The sequence below is a fragment of the Pongo pygmaeus genome, chromosome 13, assembly GCF_028885625.2.
Source record: "Pongo pygmaeus isolate AG05252 chromosome 13, NHGRI_mPonPyg2-v2.0_pri, whole genome shotgun sequence".
In the NCBI taxonomy this organism is placed as follows: Eukaryota; Metazoa; Chordata; class Mammalia; order Primates; family Hominidae; genus Pongo; species Pongo pygmaeus.
This window is the reverse complement of record NC_072386.2, coordinates 79597421-79613678: the sequence shown is the minus strand read 5'-3', so window position 1 is coordinate 79613678 and position 16258 is coordinate 79597421. Positions and strand designations below refer to the sequence as shown.

General features: G+C 46.1%; 1 long non-coding RNA gene across 1 annotated transcript in view; it reads right to left on the bottom strand.

Annotated features, from left to right (window-relative positions):
• LOC129044380 (uncharacterized) overlaps window positions 1-5443 on the bottom strand; it is an 88264-nt gene extending 82821 nt beyond the window's left edge. Inside the window, exon 1 of the long non-coding RNA XR_008504660.1 lies at window positions 5178-5443. This is a non-coding gene — a long non-coding RNA (uncharacterized LOC129044380). The remainder of the gene's footprint in view (window positions 1-5177) is intronic.
• Between the last annotated feature and the right edge of the window lie 10815 nt (window positions 5444-16258).

Genomic DNA, 16258 nt, shown 5'->3' with positions numbered 1-16258 from the left:
TTCCTGGTAGAGACTTTAAGTTAAAAAAAGTGAAATTAATATTAATAAGATACTTTATTTAACCGAATATACCCAAAAGAGTATGATTTCATTATGTGGCACTAACCACATTTCCAGTGGCCATAGTCATGGTTATACAGGATCAAGCCTGAGAGCCTGCATTTCAGACAAGCTCCCAGGTGACAAGATTGCTGCCAGTCCAGGGACCTCGCTTTGTAGCAAGGGCCCAAAGAATGCTATCTTCTACCTGGGCTGGTGAGACAGCTGTGGAGCTTCTACACAATTTTCTGCAGGACACTTGGCAAACTGAATATGTATCCTAAGATAGGAATGCTTGAAGTCACATCTTAGGGAACATCCAGCTCATTGATACCATCCTTGTGCATGATTATCAAGTAATCTTTCTCAAACACTCTCACCAGGTATTTTACACACAGCCCAGTAAATGGGGGCCCTGTCTCCTCCATATCACACAAAGGAAATGACATGCGTGGATAAGGAATGACAGGACAAGTGTGCTGGCGCCATCCCACGGCCTTTACAAGGGCCTCTCCAAGAAGTTCACAGTTCCATGAGCGAGGCTTAGGAATTCCCATTTTACAGAGGAGGAACCAATCTCCAAGCTTAAGAAGCTGCAGCTAGAAATGAGCAACCCTGTGCCTGAGGCCCAAGTCCATCCATTTCCAAAAGGTTGGGCTCATAATCCAAGGAGTGCAGCATGCAAGATGCCACCAGGCATGAGTCACAGACATTTCTATTTCAATATTTTTAATAGAACATCTCCAGCTTATCAAACTCGTGATATGTCACAGACAAAATTGCTTACATTAAGCTGAGGATTATTTTAAGAATCTGTTTCAATTTTATTTATTTATTTTTTAAGCCAAGAATTTCCAGTTTTTATTTTTATAACATGACTTAACAAGAAAAACATTCCCCCAATTTTTTAAAAATTAGGTTGGATTAATTTACAATATATGAATCAACTTAAAATATCAGCCCTTTTATTTAGAGCCAAGGATGCTATTTAAACAGCAGAATTGCACCATTGATACTTTTACCTATATTTGATGGCACAGATATGCAAAAGTCATACGACTTCCACTGACACCCTCTCCTCCCTCCAGAGTAGCATTCACATAATTTATCTTAGGTCAGTTACAAGTTATATGCATGAAATCGTTAAGTGGGCTGGGCATGGTTGGTGGCCCATGCTTGTAATCCCAGCACTTTGGGAGGCCTGTTGGGGGGCGTTGGGTGGAGGGAATTGCTTTGAGCCTAGGAGGTCAAGGCTGCAGTGAGCTATGATTGCCCACTGCACTCCAGCCTGGGCACCAGCACGAGACCCTGTCTATACAAGGGAAGGGGACGGGGTGGGGCAGGGGAAGGGAGAGGAAGAAAGGAAGAAGAGAAAGAAAAGGAAGAAAGAGAGGGAAAGAAGGGAGGGAGGGAGGGAGCAAAGAAGGAAAAAAGGGAGGAGGGAAAGAGAGGAGGGAAGGAGGGAGGGAGGGAGGAGAGAGGAAAGAGAGAAAGGAGGGAAGGAGGGAGGAAGGGAGGGAAGGAAGGAAGGAGAGAGAGGAAAGAGAAAGAGGAGGGAAGGAGGGAAGAAGGGAGGGAAGGAAGGAAGGAGACAGAAGAGAGAGGAGGAACGGAAGGAGGGAAAGAGGGAGGGAAGGAGGGAGGGAGGGAGGGAGGAAGGAAGGAAGGGAAGGAAGGAAGGAAGGAAGGAAGGAAGGAAGGAAGGAAGGAAGGAAGGAAGGAAGGAAGGGAAGGGAAGGGAAGGAAGGAAGGAAGCTAAGCAATATAACCCTGTGGCAACATTTGTAAAAGTGACTCTGAGAAGACAGAAAGATCCTCTGTGAGAGGCTGGTGTCCCCAGGAATTGGCGAGGCCTGCTGAGGATCATTTGGGTAAATGTCATGGTCACGCGGCCCCATTCTCTTTGCTGAGCTCCAGATTTCCGTAGCCAATTGTCTGCTGGACATTCCTCCCTGAGACGTCTCACAGGTAACCCGCTCCAAAGTCAATTTTAGGGCCCTCCTCCCCACTGCGTCCGTCCTCCTCCTGCTCTCCTGGCCTCTGGAATGGTCCCCGCCCAGCCAGTTTCTGACACCAGACGCTGTCCTGGGCCTCGCCCCGCCTTCCCACCCCCACCCAAAAGCGCGCGCATACTCTCGGCCTGACCTGCGCAGGCCCGGCCCGCACCCGCCCTGCCGGACTCCTGCTCCATTGCTGCCCCAGCCCACGTCCCTCACAGCTAGACCCTGAGTCTGTCACCCGTTGACAGCGCCCAGAATGGGCCAAGCACCCTCCCCGCCCCTCTCCAGGGTGCTGCTGGCCTCGCTTCCGCGGCCCCTCCCGCGAGGCCTACCCCCACCCCCACCCCGCGGCGCCCCTTGGTTCTCCTTCCTGGCCCCTGGCCCCCACTTTACATCCTGATTTGTAACCCCGCAGTGACTAACATAGCTCCCACCTCCTGGCCTGTTCACGGGGGTCCCCAGGGGTGCGCGGACCGTGCTGGGGTCCCCGCGGCCAACCCAGCGCCCGAAGCGCAGGGAGCACGTGGCAAACGGTTGGGGGAACAATCCAGACGGACCCAAAGCAGTTGCAGCAGAGAGGGAGGCATCCAATCCCGTCCACCAGGCCCCAAAGGCCGTCGTCCTGCCTGGAGAACAGAGCAGTGCTAGGCAAGGTTCCCTAGTAAAGAAAAATATCTCACCGGCTCCAGCTCCAGCCCAAGCTGCTGGTCGGGGCGAGAGGCCTGGGGACCTGTTCTGGGCAGGAGCCCCCGCACTGCGGGGGAATCCTCCTACTGCACGGGGTGGAGGAGGCGGAGCAGGGGGAACGTGCAGGCCCTGGAACCCCACTCAGAAGAGGCCTGAGCAGAGGCGCCTCGGCTCTGCCCAACTCAGACCCCGCCCCCGCACTACGCAGCCCCCTGTGGGCTTCCATCCTTCCTCCCCTTCCCTCACCACCCAAACCGCCCCCAGGGCTCTGCTGAGGCTTCCCTGCTGTCTGGGCAGGGGCTGTTGGTTCCGCAGGAGCACGCCGTGAGATGAGCACCCAGGGACTGATGGAGGGGGCTCCAGGGGATACTGGGGAGGGTGAGTCAGAGCAGGGCCCAGAGGGGAGCGGCAGGCAGGGCACAATTTCGGGCCAGTTCCGGGGCAGGGTGGGTGGAGCCCAACCCCTAGGGGAACTCGGATCCTAATGACACCCTCAAGTCTGCCCGTCTGCCCGGGCTTCTTACTCCCACTCTGGTCCTCTTGGGCAAAGGCATGAGGCGGGGAGGACGGCGGTGAGGATCAAAACCCCTGGGTCCTTCCTGCCTCTGCGCCTGCCAGCAAAACAGCTCCATGAGTTCAAGGGCAGCTGAAGGGCAGGCCACGGGAGCCACAGGTCCTGGCCATACAGCAAAAGCATACAGAAGCCAGGGCAGTGCAGACACAGCAACAGGACAGAGGGGCCTGGCTGGAGCGCTAATGCCAGGAGTCTCTCAGGGCCTGCAACACGGTGCCCTTCGTGGACTGGAGTTTCAGTTAAATAACGAAGGGGGAATCTGATGACGTCCACGTGGGCTTCTCCCTGCCTTTGGTGGCGCCCCGGCCCTCCTGTGCGTCCTCCTGGCCCTGCTCAGATCCTAGGAGCCGTCACACACTCAACATCCCCAGGCAGCACCAGCACCAAAGCCCTCTAACACCTGGCTCAGAGTGAGCTCAGCTTCTTTTCTTCAAACATGTCTTCATCGCAGCGAGGGAATCAAAAACTCTCCTCCTGGCCACCCACGGAAATGCAGCTGTCACCAGATGGAAAAGGAGGAGAAGATGCAGTGGGTGTGGGTGGGCCCAGGTGGCCCCTGGCCGGACTCCTTCCCTCAGTTGGGGGACAGAGGCTGGTTGGAAGAGCACCTCCTTCCCAACGCTTGAGGACAGGGCCTTCCCTGACACCTGTGCCTGGGCTGGTCTTCTGCACCCTTAGCCTCAAGGAGCCTCGGACCACTGCAGTGCTGTTGAGGGTTATCCATAGAGTTTTTTTCTGCACTTTGGGTCTCCTTTGCCATCTGCAGCTGGACTAGGGGTCTTGGGTTGCCAGGGAGGCTTCTATGGAGTGGGCTGAAGAGAGCCCTTCCTCACTCGGAGGGCACAGCACAGCCCCACCGCATTTATAAGTGAAAAGGGAGACTCCACCGTGATGGGGATCCTTCTGCCATTCCCCCAAGACCCCGGGATTGATGAGAGGCATTCAGAGCTGCAAGGGGCATGAGGGGGCTGTCATGTCCTTGTCTGGGCGGCCTCCCAGGCTCAAATTGCTGCCTAAGAACAGGTGGCAGAACATTCCTGAATATTTAACCCTTGGCTCGCAAGAGTGCAGGAATGACAGTTCTGTGCCTGAGGAAAAGATTCGTGTCGCTCGCACCTCACTTAGGACAAGTCGTGCTTTACAGAAATTTTCTAATGTTAAAGAATGATTTGTGGTTTCTTTGCTCAAATACAGGAAACTGACTTTTCTCAAAAATGAACTCTCCCAACCAATCTGCACCATGAAATTATTTCAGCAAACAAAAAAGTAATGGTTGCCCATCACCGCACACTGCCTGTGACTCAGCCATCACTCACAGGCAAAGAAGGGTGTTCTCTCCTCTCCCTGTCAGTTACTAATTCTCTGTAAATGACCATTTGACATCCTGGCCGGGGAGGATTCAGATCAGAGATGACTTCACCACTGCCACAAAGTATGGTTCTGGGAAGGACAACCAGCCCCAAGGCCACGAAGGTTCTGAAAAAGTTTCTTCTCATTTGAAGTCCAGTATTTCCTCGGCCCCATTTTTCTGTTAAACAATCCTTTTCCCTTGGAGATTGCTAAAGCTTAGCTCTAGGGCCAGCCTAAGCTCCAGCAGAACTGGGAGCATCTCCTGTCTACATAGCTCCCTTCCCTCCTGCCTTCCTACTGTCAAAGGAGAAACAGCATGTAATTTGATTTTTTTCCCCTTCTCCTCACTTGCCATACTGTGTTCTCTGCCTGGGCCTGGGCCTCTCCTTGCAGAGGCTGTGGACAGGAGCACCGAGAGCCACTTCCTGGAGCACGCTCCCCACCCCCACAGCCTGTGGCTTCAGCCTCTGCTTCTGCAGGCAGCGGTGGAGGAAGTCAGGACTGTCCCTTCTGACCTGAACACCTACCTCCAAGTCCTCCCTGTTGCCACAGAGACCCAGCAATGCAAGTGAGTCCTGTTTGACCTCGTCAATCATTGCAGACTGTAAAGGTGACTCAGATGCTCAAGAAACGAGCATGCCCAGCAGTGGGCCCCAGACTTCCCGCAGGCCCAGGTCCTCCTAGGTGCACAGAGACCTACCAGACAAAGGTCCGGCTGCACTAGTGTTGTGAGATGCCTGTGTCAGAAGACACACTTGCCTCCTATCATGCCGATGATCACAGGAGAAAGAGCAGGGCACATGCGTGCCAGCATGCTGAAGGGAGGCCAAAACCCACGCTTGAAAACCACAGGTCCTGTTCTAGGAGCAGGAGATATATTTAGCCAAGCAGGATGTTTGTGGGTAAACCAACATTTTGCTGTAAATAAAATTCTGCAAACTCGGGACTTTGAGAATTGCAGAAGCTTACTTTGCCTGCGTATTGGCAAGAGAGCTATTTTCCTAACACAAGCTCACCATGACCCTCATTCAGAGATGCCCTTGACGCCGAGGGTGGTGCCTTTTCGCAAAGGGGTGCTGTCAGGGAATTGAGTAGGAGCCTGAAGAGCTAGGAGTATCTTCTCCCTGGGCAGACCAGCAGGCAGACCCTGTCCCTTCACACTACAGTGGCATGTGATGGGCCTCACTGCCCACCTGGTTCTGGTGTCCAGGCTGAAGTCCTCGTGTGACACTCCAAACTGTTCTGGCAAGGAAGGCTCACAGGTTCTGACATACACTCTGAAACTGACCAGTAGTGATAAACTCTGCATGGACTTCAGCCGTCATTGCGTACATAAGAAATACATGTTGCACACAGAGTGCTTCTCTACATTCCCAGGTTTGCCACTCCCTGACTTTTGCTGAAGCAGGTTTCTACTCCATCAGTCCCACAGATGTGTTCACAGGGCCAGCACTGAGTGTGGTGCTGGGGAAGGCATGTGCTTGGAGGCAGCCCTGTGAGATGGCACGGCCTAGAGGAGGAGCCGTGATGGGGAAGACCCTGGCCACGCATGATAGAGGAAGCGTGGCCACACAGTCTTTGCTGTCCCTGCCACAGCATGGTGGTGTAAGTCTCCTCCTTCTGAGTCTGTGCAGACTTATGTGACACATTTGACCCAACAGAAATGCAGCATTTGTGGTGTGTGAAAGTTCCAGACCAGGCCACAGAGAGCTCCGTGGCTTCGGCTGTGTCTCCTGGAGCACTTGCTCTCAGGACCCCCTCTCTCAGAGCCCAGGCACCATGCCGTGATAGAACCCCAGCCACAGAGACAGGCTAGGTGTAGGTGCTTTCATCAAAGTGCCACCTGTGCCTCCCCCCAGCAGTGTCAGGCCGCCAGCTTGGACAGGCAGCTCCAGCCTCCAGTGGAGGCTTCAGAGGACAGCGTCAAACAACATCCACAAAGGAGACCCACCTTGTGAAAAGCGCCTAGCCAAGCCCTGCCCAAATCCCTGGCCTGTGCAATTGTGAGCAAAGCAATTCAATTTGGAGTGGTTTTATGCTGCAGTAGGTGACCAAAGCACTATGGAAGTGAATATCAGGAGCCCCTCACTGGGATGTCAGAAGACATTCAAGGAAGGTTTCCTGGAAGATTTAGTACCCCAGGTGGTACAGGAGAAGGCGAGATGGAGAGAAAGCAGCCCCAGTCTGAAGACGCAGAGGTGAGAAAGGGTCATTCCCCTGGGCATGTGTGGTCTGCTGGGGGATGAGAGCCGAGGTGAGCTTGAAGCAGGGGACACTCGGACAAACTGCACTCTGAATCCCGCTACGCCGACCGCAGCACTTGCTGAAGAAGCCGCCTTGCCATGCCCAAGCCCTGCAGAGGGAAGGACTGTGGAAGGCAGCTCAGAGGCCTCAGGCAGCCACAGTGTGCATGCTTGTCTGTGACTCACAGCTACGATGTGGCCCGTGCTGCTGCAGCTGCTGATAAGCCTCAAGCCTCATATACCACTCTCTTCCGAGGATTTTTTAAATACACAAAACTGGGAGTGAGAGGGGTATTTAATTCCCCTACTAACGCATGTTGGGCGCAACTGGAGCAGCCAGGCCCGCTGTAGCTGGGAAGATGCGGTGCCTCGAGGTGCAGGCACTGCTCGCTGCCACATGTGAGCACAGGTTCTGAGGGTGAAAGGTCCCTGGTATCTGGCCAGAGTGTTAGACTCTGGAACATAAGAAGCCCCCGAGGTGGTGGAGAAGGTCTAGCCAGGCTCCAGACTGGCTTCACAGAGGTAATGCTTTTTGGTTTGAAATCCATAAGAGCACACTACAACTTCAGGGCAAGCTCGAACAGTGCTTCTCAAACTTTAATGAGCACCCAAATCATCAGGGGGCACGGGGGCAGTGGGTCACTTACTAAAATGAAGATTCTGCATCAGGAGGTCTGGGGCGGGGCCACGATTCTGTGTTTCTAACAAGTTCCTGGGTGAGGCTGAAGCCACTAGTCCATGAAGCACACTTTGAGTAGCAAGAATGTGGAGAAACTGTCCCAGGATGGGCTGTGATTTACCTGAATTCTCACAGTGGCTTAGAAAATGGAGACCTTGTCCACAACTAAAAAATAAAAATAAAATCAAACCACACTCATTATTCCAGGAAACAGCAATAACATTGGAAATAAATCAAATGGTTTATTACTGAGATTGTATTATCAGAGCTATATATTAATTTTTTCTTTCTTTCTTTTTTCTTTTTTTGAGACAGGGTCTCACTCTGTCACCCAGGCTGGAGTGCAGTGGCATGGTCACTGCTCACGGCAGCCTCGAGTTTTCGGGCTCAGGTGATCCTCCCACCTCAGCCTCCCAAGTAGCTGGGACTACAGGCATGTACCACCACACCCAGCTGATTTTTTGTACTTTTAATAGAGATGAGGTCTTGCCATGTTGCCCAGGCTGGTCTCAAACTCCTGGGCTCAAGTGATTCGCCCACCTCAGCCTTTCAAAGTGCTGGGATTACAGGTGTGAGCTATACCCCCCACCCCACCCACCTGTATATTCATTTTCTATAACTGTGTAACAAATAATAAATTTCTATTACTGCATAACAGACTTAATAGCTTAAAACAACACCCATTTATGGTCTCATAATTCTGCAGGTCAGAAGTCCAGGCGGGTTTAATGAGGTTTTCTGCTTGGAGTCTCACAAGGCCAATGTCAACGGCTCCTATCTGGAGGTTTGGGGGAAAAAAAATCTACCTCCAAGTTCAATCTGGTTGTTGGGCAAATTCACTTCCTTGCAGTCCCCAGAAATCCTCATTTTCTTGCTGGCTATAAGCCAGGGGTTGCTCTCAGTAACAGGGACCTCCCAGGGCCTCCTCCATCTCAAAGCCAGCAACAGAGAATCCACCCTGGTGTCAAATCTAACTCCAGCTCTGTTACCAGCCAGAGAAAACTCTGCTTTTAAAGAACTTGGCCGGGTGCAGTGGCTCACACCTGTAATCCCAGCACTTTGGGAGGCGGAGGCGGGCGGATCACCTGAAGTCAGGACTTTGAGACCAGCCCAGCCAACATGATGAAACCCCGTCTCTACTAAAAAATACAAAAATTAGCCAGGCACAGTGGCAGGTGCCTGTAATCCCAACTACTCAGGAAGCTGAGGCAGGAGAATTGCTTGAACCTGGAGGCAGAGGTTGCAGTGAGCCGAGATTGCCCCATTGCCCAGCCTGGGCAACAGAGCGAGACTCTGTCTCAAAAATAAATAAATAAATAAATAAATAAATAAATAAATAAGAACTCATATTAGGCCCCACCTCAGATAATCTTCCAATTTTTAGATCAGACAATTAGTGATCTTAATTATATCTGAAAGAGTCTTTTGCCATACAAGGTAACATAATCATGTGAATAACGCCAGAGGGCTTGGTTCTGGTTCCGGGGCCACCTTAGATTTCTGCCCTCCATAAGTGGGAAATGGGTGCCTTAGGCAAAAACTGCCTGATAAGAATGCAACAACCATTAAACAACTAAAGTGGGTGAACTTCAATGACATAATCAGAAAAGAACCTGAGATCAGTTTCTCACTCAACAGGATTTATGGAGAGAGGCCAACAAAAAGTAAGGCCTCAACTTAGCAAACTGAACTAAAAGCCAAGTTTAATTTGCATTCTTTAGAATGCTTGGGGTCATCTGGGAGTCTCTCCCATTAGAATGCCTGGGGTGGCCCAGGTGTCTCTATCATTAGACTGCCCGGGCTCGGCCGGGAGATTCCTAGAACACACTGGGTCATGCAAAACAACAACAACAAACAAACAAACTAAAACCTTTAGAAACATTTATTTTGTGTTCACTGAAAACACTTCATTGCAGCAGCAACTTCAATAAATTATTTAGTATTTTGCACCTCCAAGGCAAAATTTCATAAACAAACAGGTGACGTTTCTTAGAAAACGAACTGTTTATATTTAGCATTATTTTCTTTCTCTCATGCCAGTTTCCTGGAGGGCATCTCTCACACCAATTTCCTAGAGGGAAAAGTTTACCTGCAAAGCTAGAAGGGGCTTAATGCCAACATTCCCTGATGCACCCAGTGAGAACATGAAGAGATGTGGATTTCCTCTCCTTCCCTTATTAATTGGTTTGTGCCATTTAGAGCAAATTTGATGCATAAAACTCTAACTCAAAAGAAAATGAGTTTTTACTTTACCAAAAGAGTAAACCTTTTTGGCTGGGAGCGGTGGCTAACGCCTGTAATCCCAGCACTTTGGGAGGCCGAGGCGGGTGGATCACGAGGTCAGGAGATCAAGACCATCCTGGTCTCTACTAAAAATACAGAAAAAAAATTAGCCAGGCATGGTGGCGGGTGCCTGTAGTCCCAGCTACTCGGGAGGCTGAGGCAGGAGAATGGCATGAACCCAGGAGGTGGAGCTTGCAGTGAGCAGAGATCGCGCCACTGCACTCCAGCCTGGGCGACAGAGCGAGACTCCGTCTCAAAAAAAAAAAAAGAGTAAATCTTTTAGTAAAATTTCTAGGAATTCTTCTCAGCCTAAAACAGTAAGTTGTATTCTGTTTCTATTAATTGAGGTTTGAAATGTACACGCATAGTAGCACAGTGGGTGAAATGACTGATCTTAAGTGTGCCACTCACTGAATCTGCTCATGTATACGTCCACGTGAGCACCGCTCAGCTTCCCCAGATTTCCTTGCTATCCATCCCAGTCTATAATTACCCCCAACCAGAGGCAAGGCAGCTTTTTAGAAACCTTATTGAGGGTATGATTTCTGTCCAGTAAATTGTGTCCACTTCAAGCTTCCAGTCCAGTGAGTTTGACTATGTGCACACTCAGGTCACAAACCAAGGTCACAATCAGGAGGCAACACACCTTCATCACCCACAAGGGACACCTTGGTCACCTTTGCCTCATCTCCCACCACCCTGGGCACCGGGACACCACACATCTGTTTTTTAAATCACTGTAGATTAGTTTGAGTTGTTTAATTTGTGTGTAAGAGAAATCATGAAGGATATACTCTTTTTCCGGCTAGCCTCTCTCACCTGGCATAATGATCTGGAGATTCCTTGATGCTGTGGTGAATATAAAGAGTTCATTCCCTTTCATTACTGAGTAGTATTCCATTGTATGGATATACAACAGTGATTCTCCATTCACCTGTTAATAGACATGTGGGGTTTTTCCAGTTTGGGGCTACTGTGAATAAAGCTGGTATGAGCATTCACCCACAGGTATTTGTGTGAACATATGTTTTATTTATTCTGGGAAAATACCCAAAAGTGAAAAAACTAGGTCATATGAAAAGCATATGCTTAACTTTAAGAAATTGCCCAGTAGTTTGCTAAAGTGTTTGCATCACTTACACTCCCACCAAGACTGATTTGGTATTGTCGGTCTGTAATTTTAGCCATCCTAGTGGACGTGTAGTGATCTGTCATTGCAGTTTTGTTTGCAATTCACAGACAACTCATGACGTTGAACATCTTTTCATGGTTTTTTTGGCCGTTTATATATGTTATATTTGTTGGTCATTTCTATATCTTCTTTGGTGAAGTGTCTGTTCAAATAATTTGCCCATGTATACATTGTATTCTTTGTCCTTTTACTATTTTTGTTGTTATTTAATATTTATTTTATAATCTTAAACTTAACTCTGCAATCCAGCTAGAACTAGAGGGGAATAAGGAAAATATAGAACCTAAAGAATGCATCAGCTGGGCAAGGTGGCTCACGCCTGTAATCTCAGCACTTTGGGAGGCTGAGGCAGGCAAATCATGAGGTCAGGAGTTCGAGACCAGCCTGGCCAATATGATGAAACACTGTCTCTACTAAAAATACAAATACTAGCTGGGCGTGGTGGCACTTGCCTGTAGTCCCAGCTACTCAGGAGGCTGAGGCAGGAGAATCGCTTGAACCCAGGAGGCGGAGGTTGCAGTGAGCTGAGATCGTGCCACTGCACTCCAGCCTGGGCAATAGAGGGGACTCCATCTCAAAAAAAAAAAAAATGCATCGATAGCAAAAGATGATAGGCTACTGTGAGCAAATGGGGTGGAGGGGTGGTCTCCAGGTTACAGAAAAAGTAGTCTGGTGGTTAAGATAAAGCACAAGTCAAATGTATTAGACTGTCCAGAGTCAGCAATGGTGATCTTCTTGCTGGTCTTCTTATTCCTGAACCCAAAGTGCTCCATGGCCTCCAAGATATTCATGCCTTCTTTCACCTTCCCAAAGACCACATGTTTGCCATCTAACCACTCAGTCTTGGCAGTGCAGATGAAAAACTGGAAACCGTTTGTGTTGGGTCTAGCATTTGCCATGGAAAGATGACAGGACCTGTATGCTTCAGGATGAAGTTTTCATCAAATTTCTCTCCATGAATGGACTTTCCACCAGTGCCATTATGGCCTGTGAAGTCACCATCCTGACACATAAACCCTGGAATAATTCTGTGAAAGCAGGAATCCTTATAACCAAATATTTTCTCTCTAATGCTCAGAGTGCAAAAGTTTCTTGCTGTCTTTGGAACTTGGTCTGCAAACAGCTAGAAAGAGACACAACCCAAGGGCTCACCATTATCGGTGATGTCCATCATGGTTGGTGGCAGGGGGCCCTGGGTGGTAGCAGCAGCTGCAAAAAAAGCCTGTCCTTTTACTATTTTGAGGTTTTTTTCTTTTTCTTTTCTGGAGACATGGTCTCACTCTGTTGCCCAAGCTGGAATACAATGGCATGATCATAGCTCACTGCAGCCTTGAGCTCCTGGGCTTCAGTGATCCTCCTACCTTAGCCTCCTGAGTAGCTGAGACTACAGGCATGCACCACCACTCCTGACTATATCTTTAATTTTTTTGTAGAGTTGGAGTCTCACTATGTTTCCTTGGGTTGGTCTCAAACCCCTGGGCTCAAGCTATTTTCCCACCCTGGCTTCCCAGAACACTGGAATTACAGATGTGAGCCACTATACCCAGCCTTAATATTGAGATTTAAGCACAATGTATGTTTTGTGATTACAAGTTATCATCAGATGTAGGTATTGCTAATATTTCCTCCTATTCTGTGACTTGCCTTCATTTCTTAATAGTGCCTTTGAAGAGCAAAAGCTGTAAATTTTGATAAGTCCAGTTTATCAATATTTTATGGATTGTGCTTTTTGTATCTTATGTAAAAAACATATGCCACTCAAGGTTGCAAGGATTTTCTCCTGTGTTTTCTTCTAGGATTTTTATGTGTATGGTCATTTCAAGTGAATTTTGTATACAGAGCAAGGTAAGAGTTGATGTTCATTTTTTCCTTATGCATATACTCAGTTGTTGAAAAAACATTTCTTTCTTCATTAATTTGAGTGGGTATCTTTGTTAAAAATTGATTATCTATGGCTATCTTTGCCTGTCTATGACTATCTGTCTTATGTTCAAGGGCTCTATGTATCTAACATTTCAGTATTACCATACTACTTGGTTACTGTAGTTTTGTAGGAAGTCTTAAAATCAAGTGGTGTCAGCCCTCCAACTTCTTAAAAATGTCTTTGACTAATGTAGGTCCTTTATATTTTCAAGTAAAGTTTAGAATTAGTTTCTCAACTTCTACAAAAAATTCTTTGCTAAAATTTTGATTAGGATTGCATTGAATCCATGGATCAATTTGAGAACTGATCAAGTGGATTTTACATGAGGAATGCAAGGATGCTTCAACATACATAAAGCAATAGATGTGAAACATCACTTAACAGAATTGAGAACAAAAACTATATGATCATCTCAACAGATGCAGAAAAAGCATTTTATAAAATTCAACGTCCCTTACGTGATAAATTGATAACCTCAACAAACTAGGCACAGAAGGAAAATACCTCAAAATAATAAAACCCATATACATTAAACCCACAGCCAGCACCATACTAAATGGGGAAAAGTCTAAAGCATTCCCTCTAAGAACTGGAACAAGGCAACGATGCCCACTTTCACCACCGATATTCAACATAGTACTGGAAGTCCTAGCTAGAGCAATCAAGTAAAAGAAATAAAAGGCATCCAAACTGGAAAAAAGTAAGTCAAATTATCCCTGTTCACTGATGATGCATTCTTACATCTAGAAAACCCTAAACATTCCATCAAAAACTCTTCAATTCAATAAATAAATTCAGGAAAATTTTAGGATACAAAATCAATCTACTAAAATTAGTAGCATTTCTACACATCAATAATGATCTAGTTGAGAACCAAATCAAGAAGGCAATCCCATCTGCAATACCTACCAAAAAATTAAAACATCTAGGAATATTTTTAACCAGGAAGATGAAAGACCTCTACCAAGAAAGCTACAAAACACTGATGAAAGAAATTGTAGATAACCCAGATGGAAAAACATCCCATGCTAATTGATCAGAGTTAATATTATTAAACTGTCCATACTGCCGAAAACAATCTACAAATTTAATGCAATCCCTACCAAAATACCAACATCATTTTTCACAAATTTAGAAAAAAATAGTCCTAAAATTCGTATGGAACTAAAAAAGAGCCAAAATAGCCAAAGCAATCCCAAGCAAAAAGAACAAAGCTGGAGCCATCATATTATCTGACTTTAAATTATACCACCAGGCTACAGTAACCAAAACAGCATGGAACTGGTATAAACACACAAATCAATGGAGCAGAATAGATAACACAGAAATAAAAGCACATATTTATAGCCAACTGATCTTTGATAAAGTCAACAAGAACATATACTGGGGGAAGGACACTCTTTTTAGTAAATTGTGCTAGAAAAACTGGATTGTCATTTGCAGAAGGATGAAACTGGATCGTATTCTCTCACCATATAAAAAAAGTCAACTCAAGATGAATTAAATGTAAGATCTGAAACTATAAAAGTACTAAAAGAAAACCTAGGGAAAACTTCTCAACATTGGTCTAGGCAAAAAATTCATCACCAAGACCTCAAAAGCACAGGCAACAGAAACAAAAACAGACAAATGGGATTTAATTAAACTAAAAAGCTTCTGCACAGCAAAGGAAATAATCAGCCGAGTGAACAAACAACTAGTGAAATGGGAGAAAATACTTGCAAACTATGCATTTTGACAGTCAGAATTTATAAGAAACTCAAACAACTCAACAAAAAAACCTCAAATAATCCCATTAAAAAGTGGGCAAAGAACATGAATAGACATTTTTCAAAAGAAGACATACAAATGGCCAACAAACATAAGAAAGAATGCTCAAAATCATTAATCATCAGAGAAACGCAAATTAAAAACACAATGAAATATCATCTTACACCAGACAGAATGGCTATTATTAAAAAGACAAAAAATAACAGATGTTAGCAAGGATGCAGAGAAAAGGGAACTTATATACTATTGGTGGAAATGTAAATTAGTATGTGCTCTATGGAAAACAGCATGGAGATTTCTCAAAGAACTAAAAATAGAACTACCATTCAATTCAGTAATCTCACTACTGGGATCTACTCAAAGGACAATAAATCATTGTATCAAAAAGACACCTGCATTCTTGTTTCTCTCAGCAGTATTCACAATAGCAAAGATGTGGAATCAACCTAAGTATCCATCAGTAGATGACTGGATAAAGAAAATGTCATATATATATATATAAAAAATATATGTATATATGTATATATAAAATATATGTATAAAAAATATATGTATATATGTATATATAATATATGTATATATAATATATGTATATATGTATATATAATATATGTATGTATGTATATATACACATACATACATATATACATATATACACATACATATATACATATATACATATATATGTATATATATACACACACACACACACATATATATATAATTGAATACTATTCAGCCATACAATAATGAAATCATATCTTTTCCACCAACATGGATGGAGCTGGAGGCCATCACCTTAAATTAAATAAGTCAGACACAGACAAGTATCACATGTTTGCACTTATAAGTGGAAGCTAAATAATGTGTACACATGGACACAGAATGTGGAATGATAGACAACAAACACTTGGAAGGGTGAGGATGTGAGAGGGAATGGATGCCAAAAAATTATTTAATGGGTATAATGTATGTTATTTAGGTGATAGATATCCTAGAAGCCTTGACTTCACCACTACACAATCTATGCCTGTAACAAAATTACACTTGCACCCCATAAATTTATACAAAAGGTAATAATAAGGAGAACTGATAGCACTATTGAGTCTTCTTATCCAATTGAGATTTGGAACAATGCCTCTCATGTATTCAGGTTTTTTTTTTTTTTGACAAAGTTTTACTCTGTAACCTAGGCTGGAGTGCAGTGGTGCGACCTCAGTTCACTGCAACTTCTGCCTCACAGGTTCAAGAGATTCTCCTGCCTCAGCCTCCCGAGTATTTGGCATTACAGGTGTGTGCCACCATGCCCCGCTAATTTTTGTATTTTTAGTAGAGATGGGGTTTCATCATGTTGGCCAGGCTGGTCTCAGACTCCTGACCTCAGGTGATCCGCCTGCCTCGGCCTCCCAAAGTGCTAGGATTACAGGCGTGAACCAGCATGCCCGGCCTGTACAGGTCTTTTAAAATGTCTCCTTTAACAATATTCTGCAGTTTTCTGTGAAAAGGACTTCTGCATC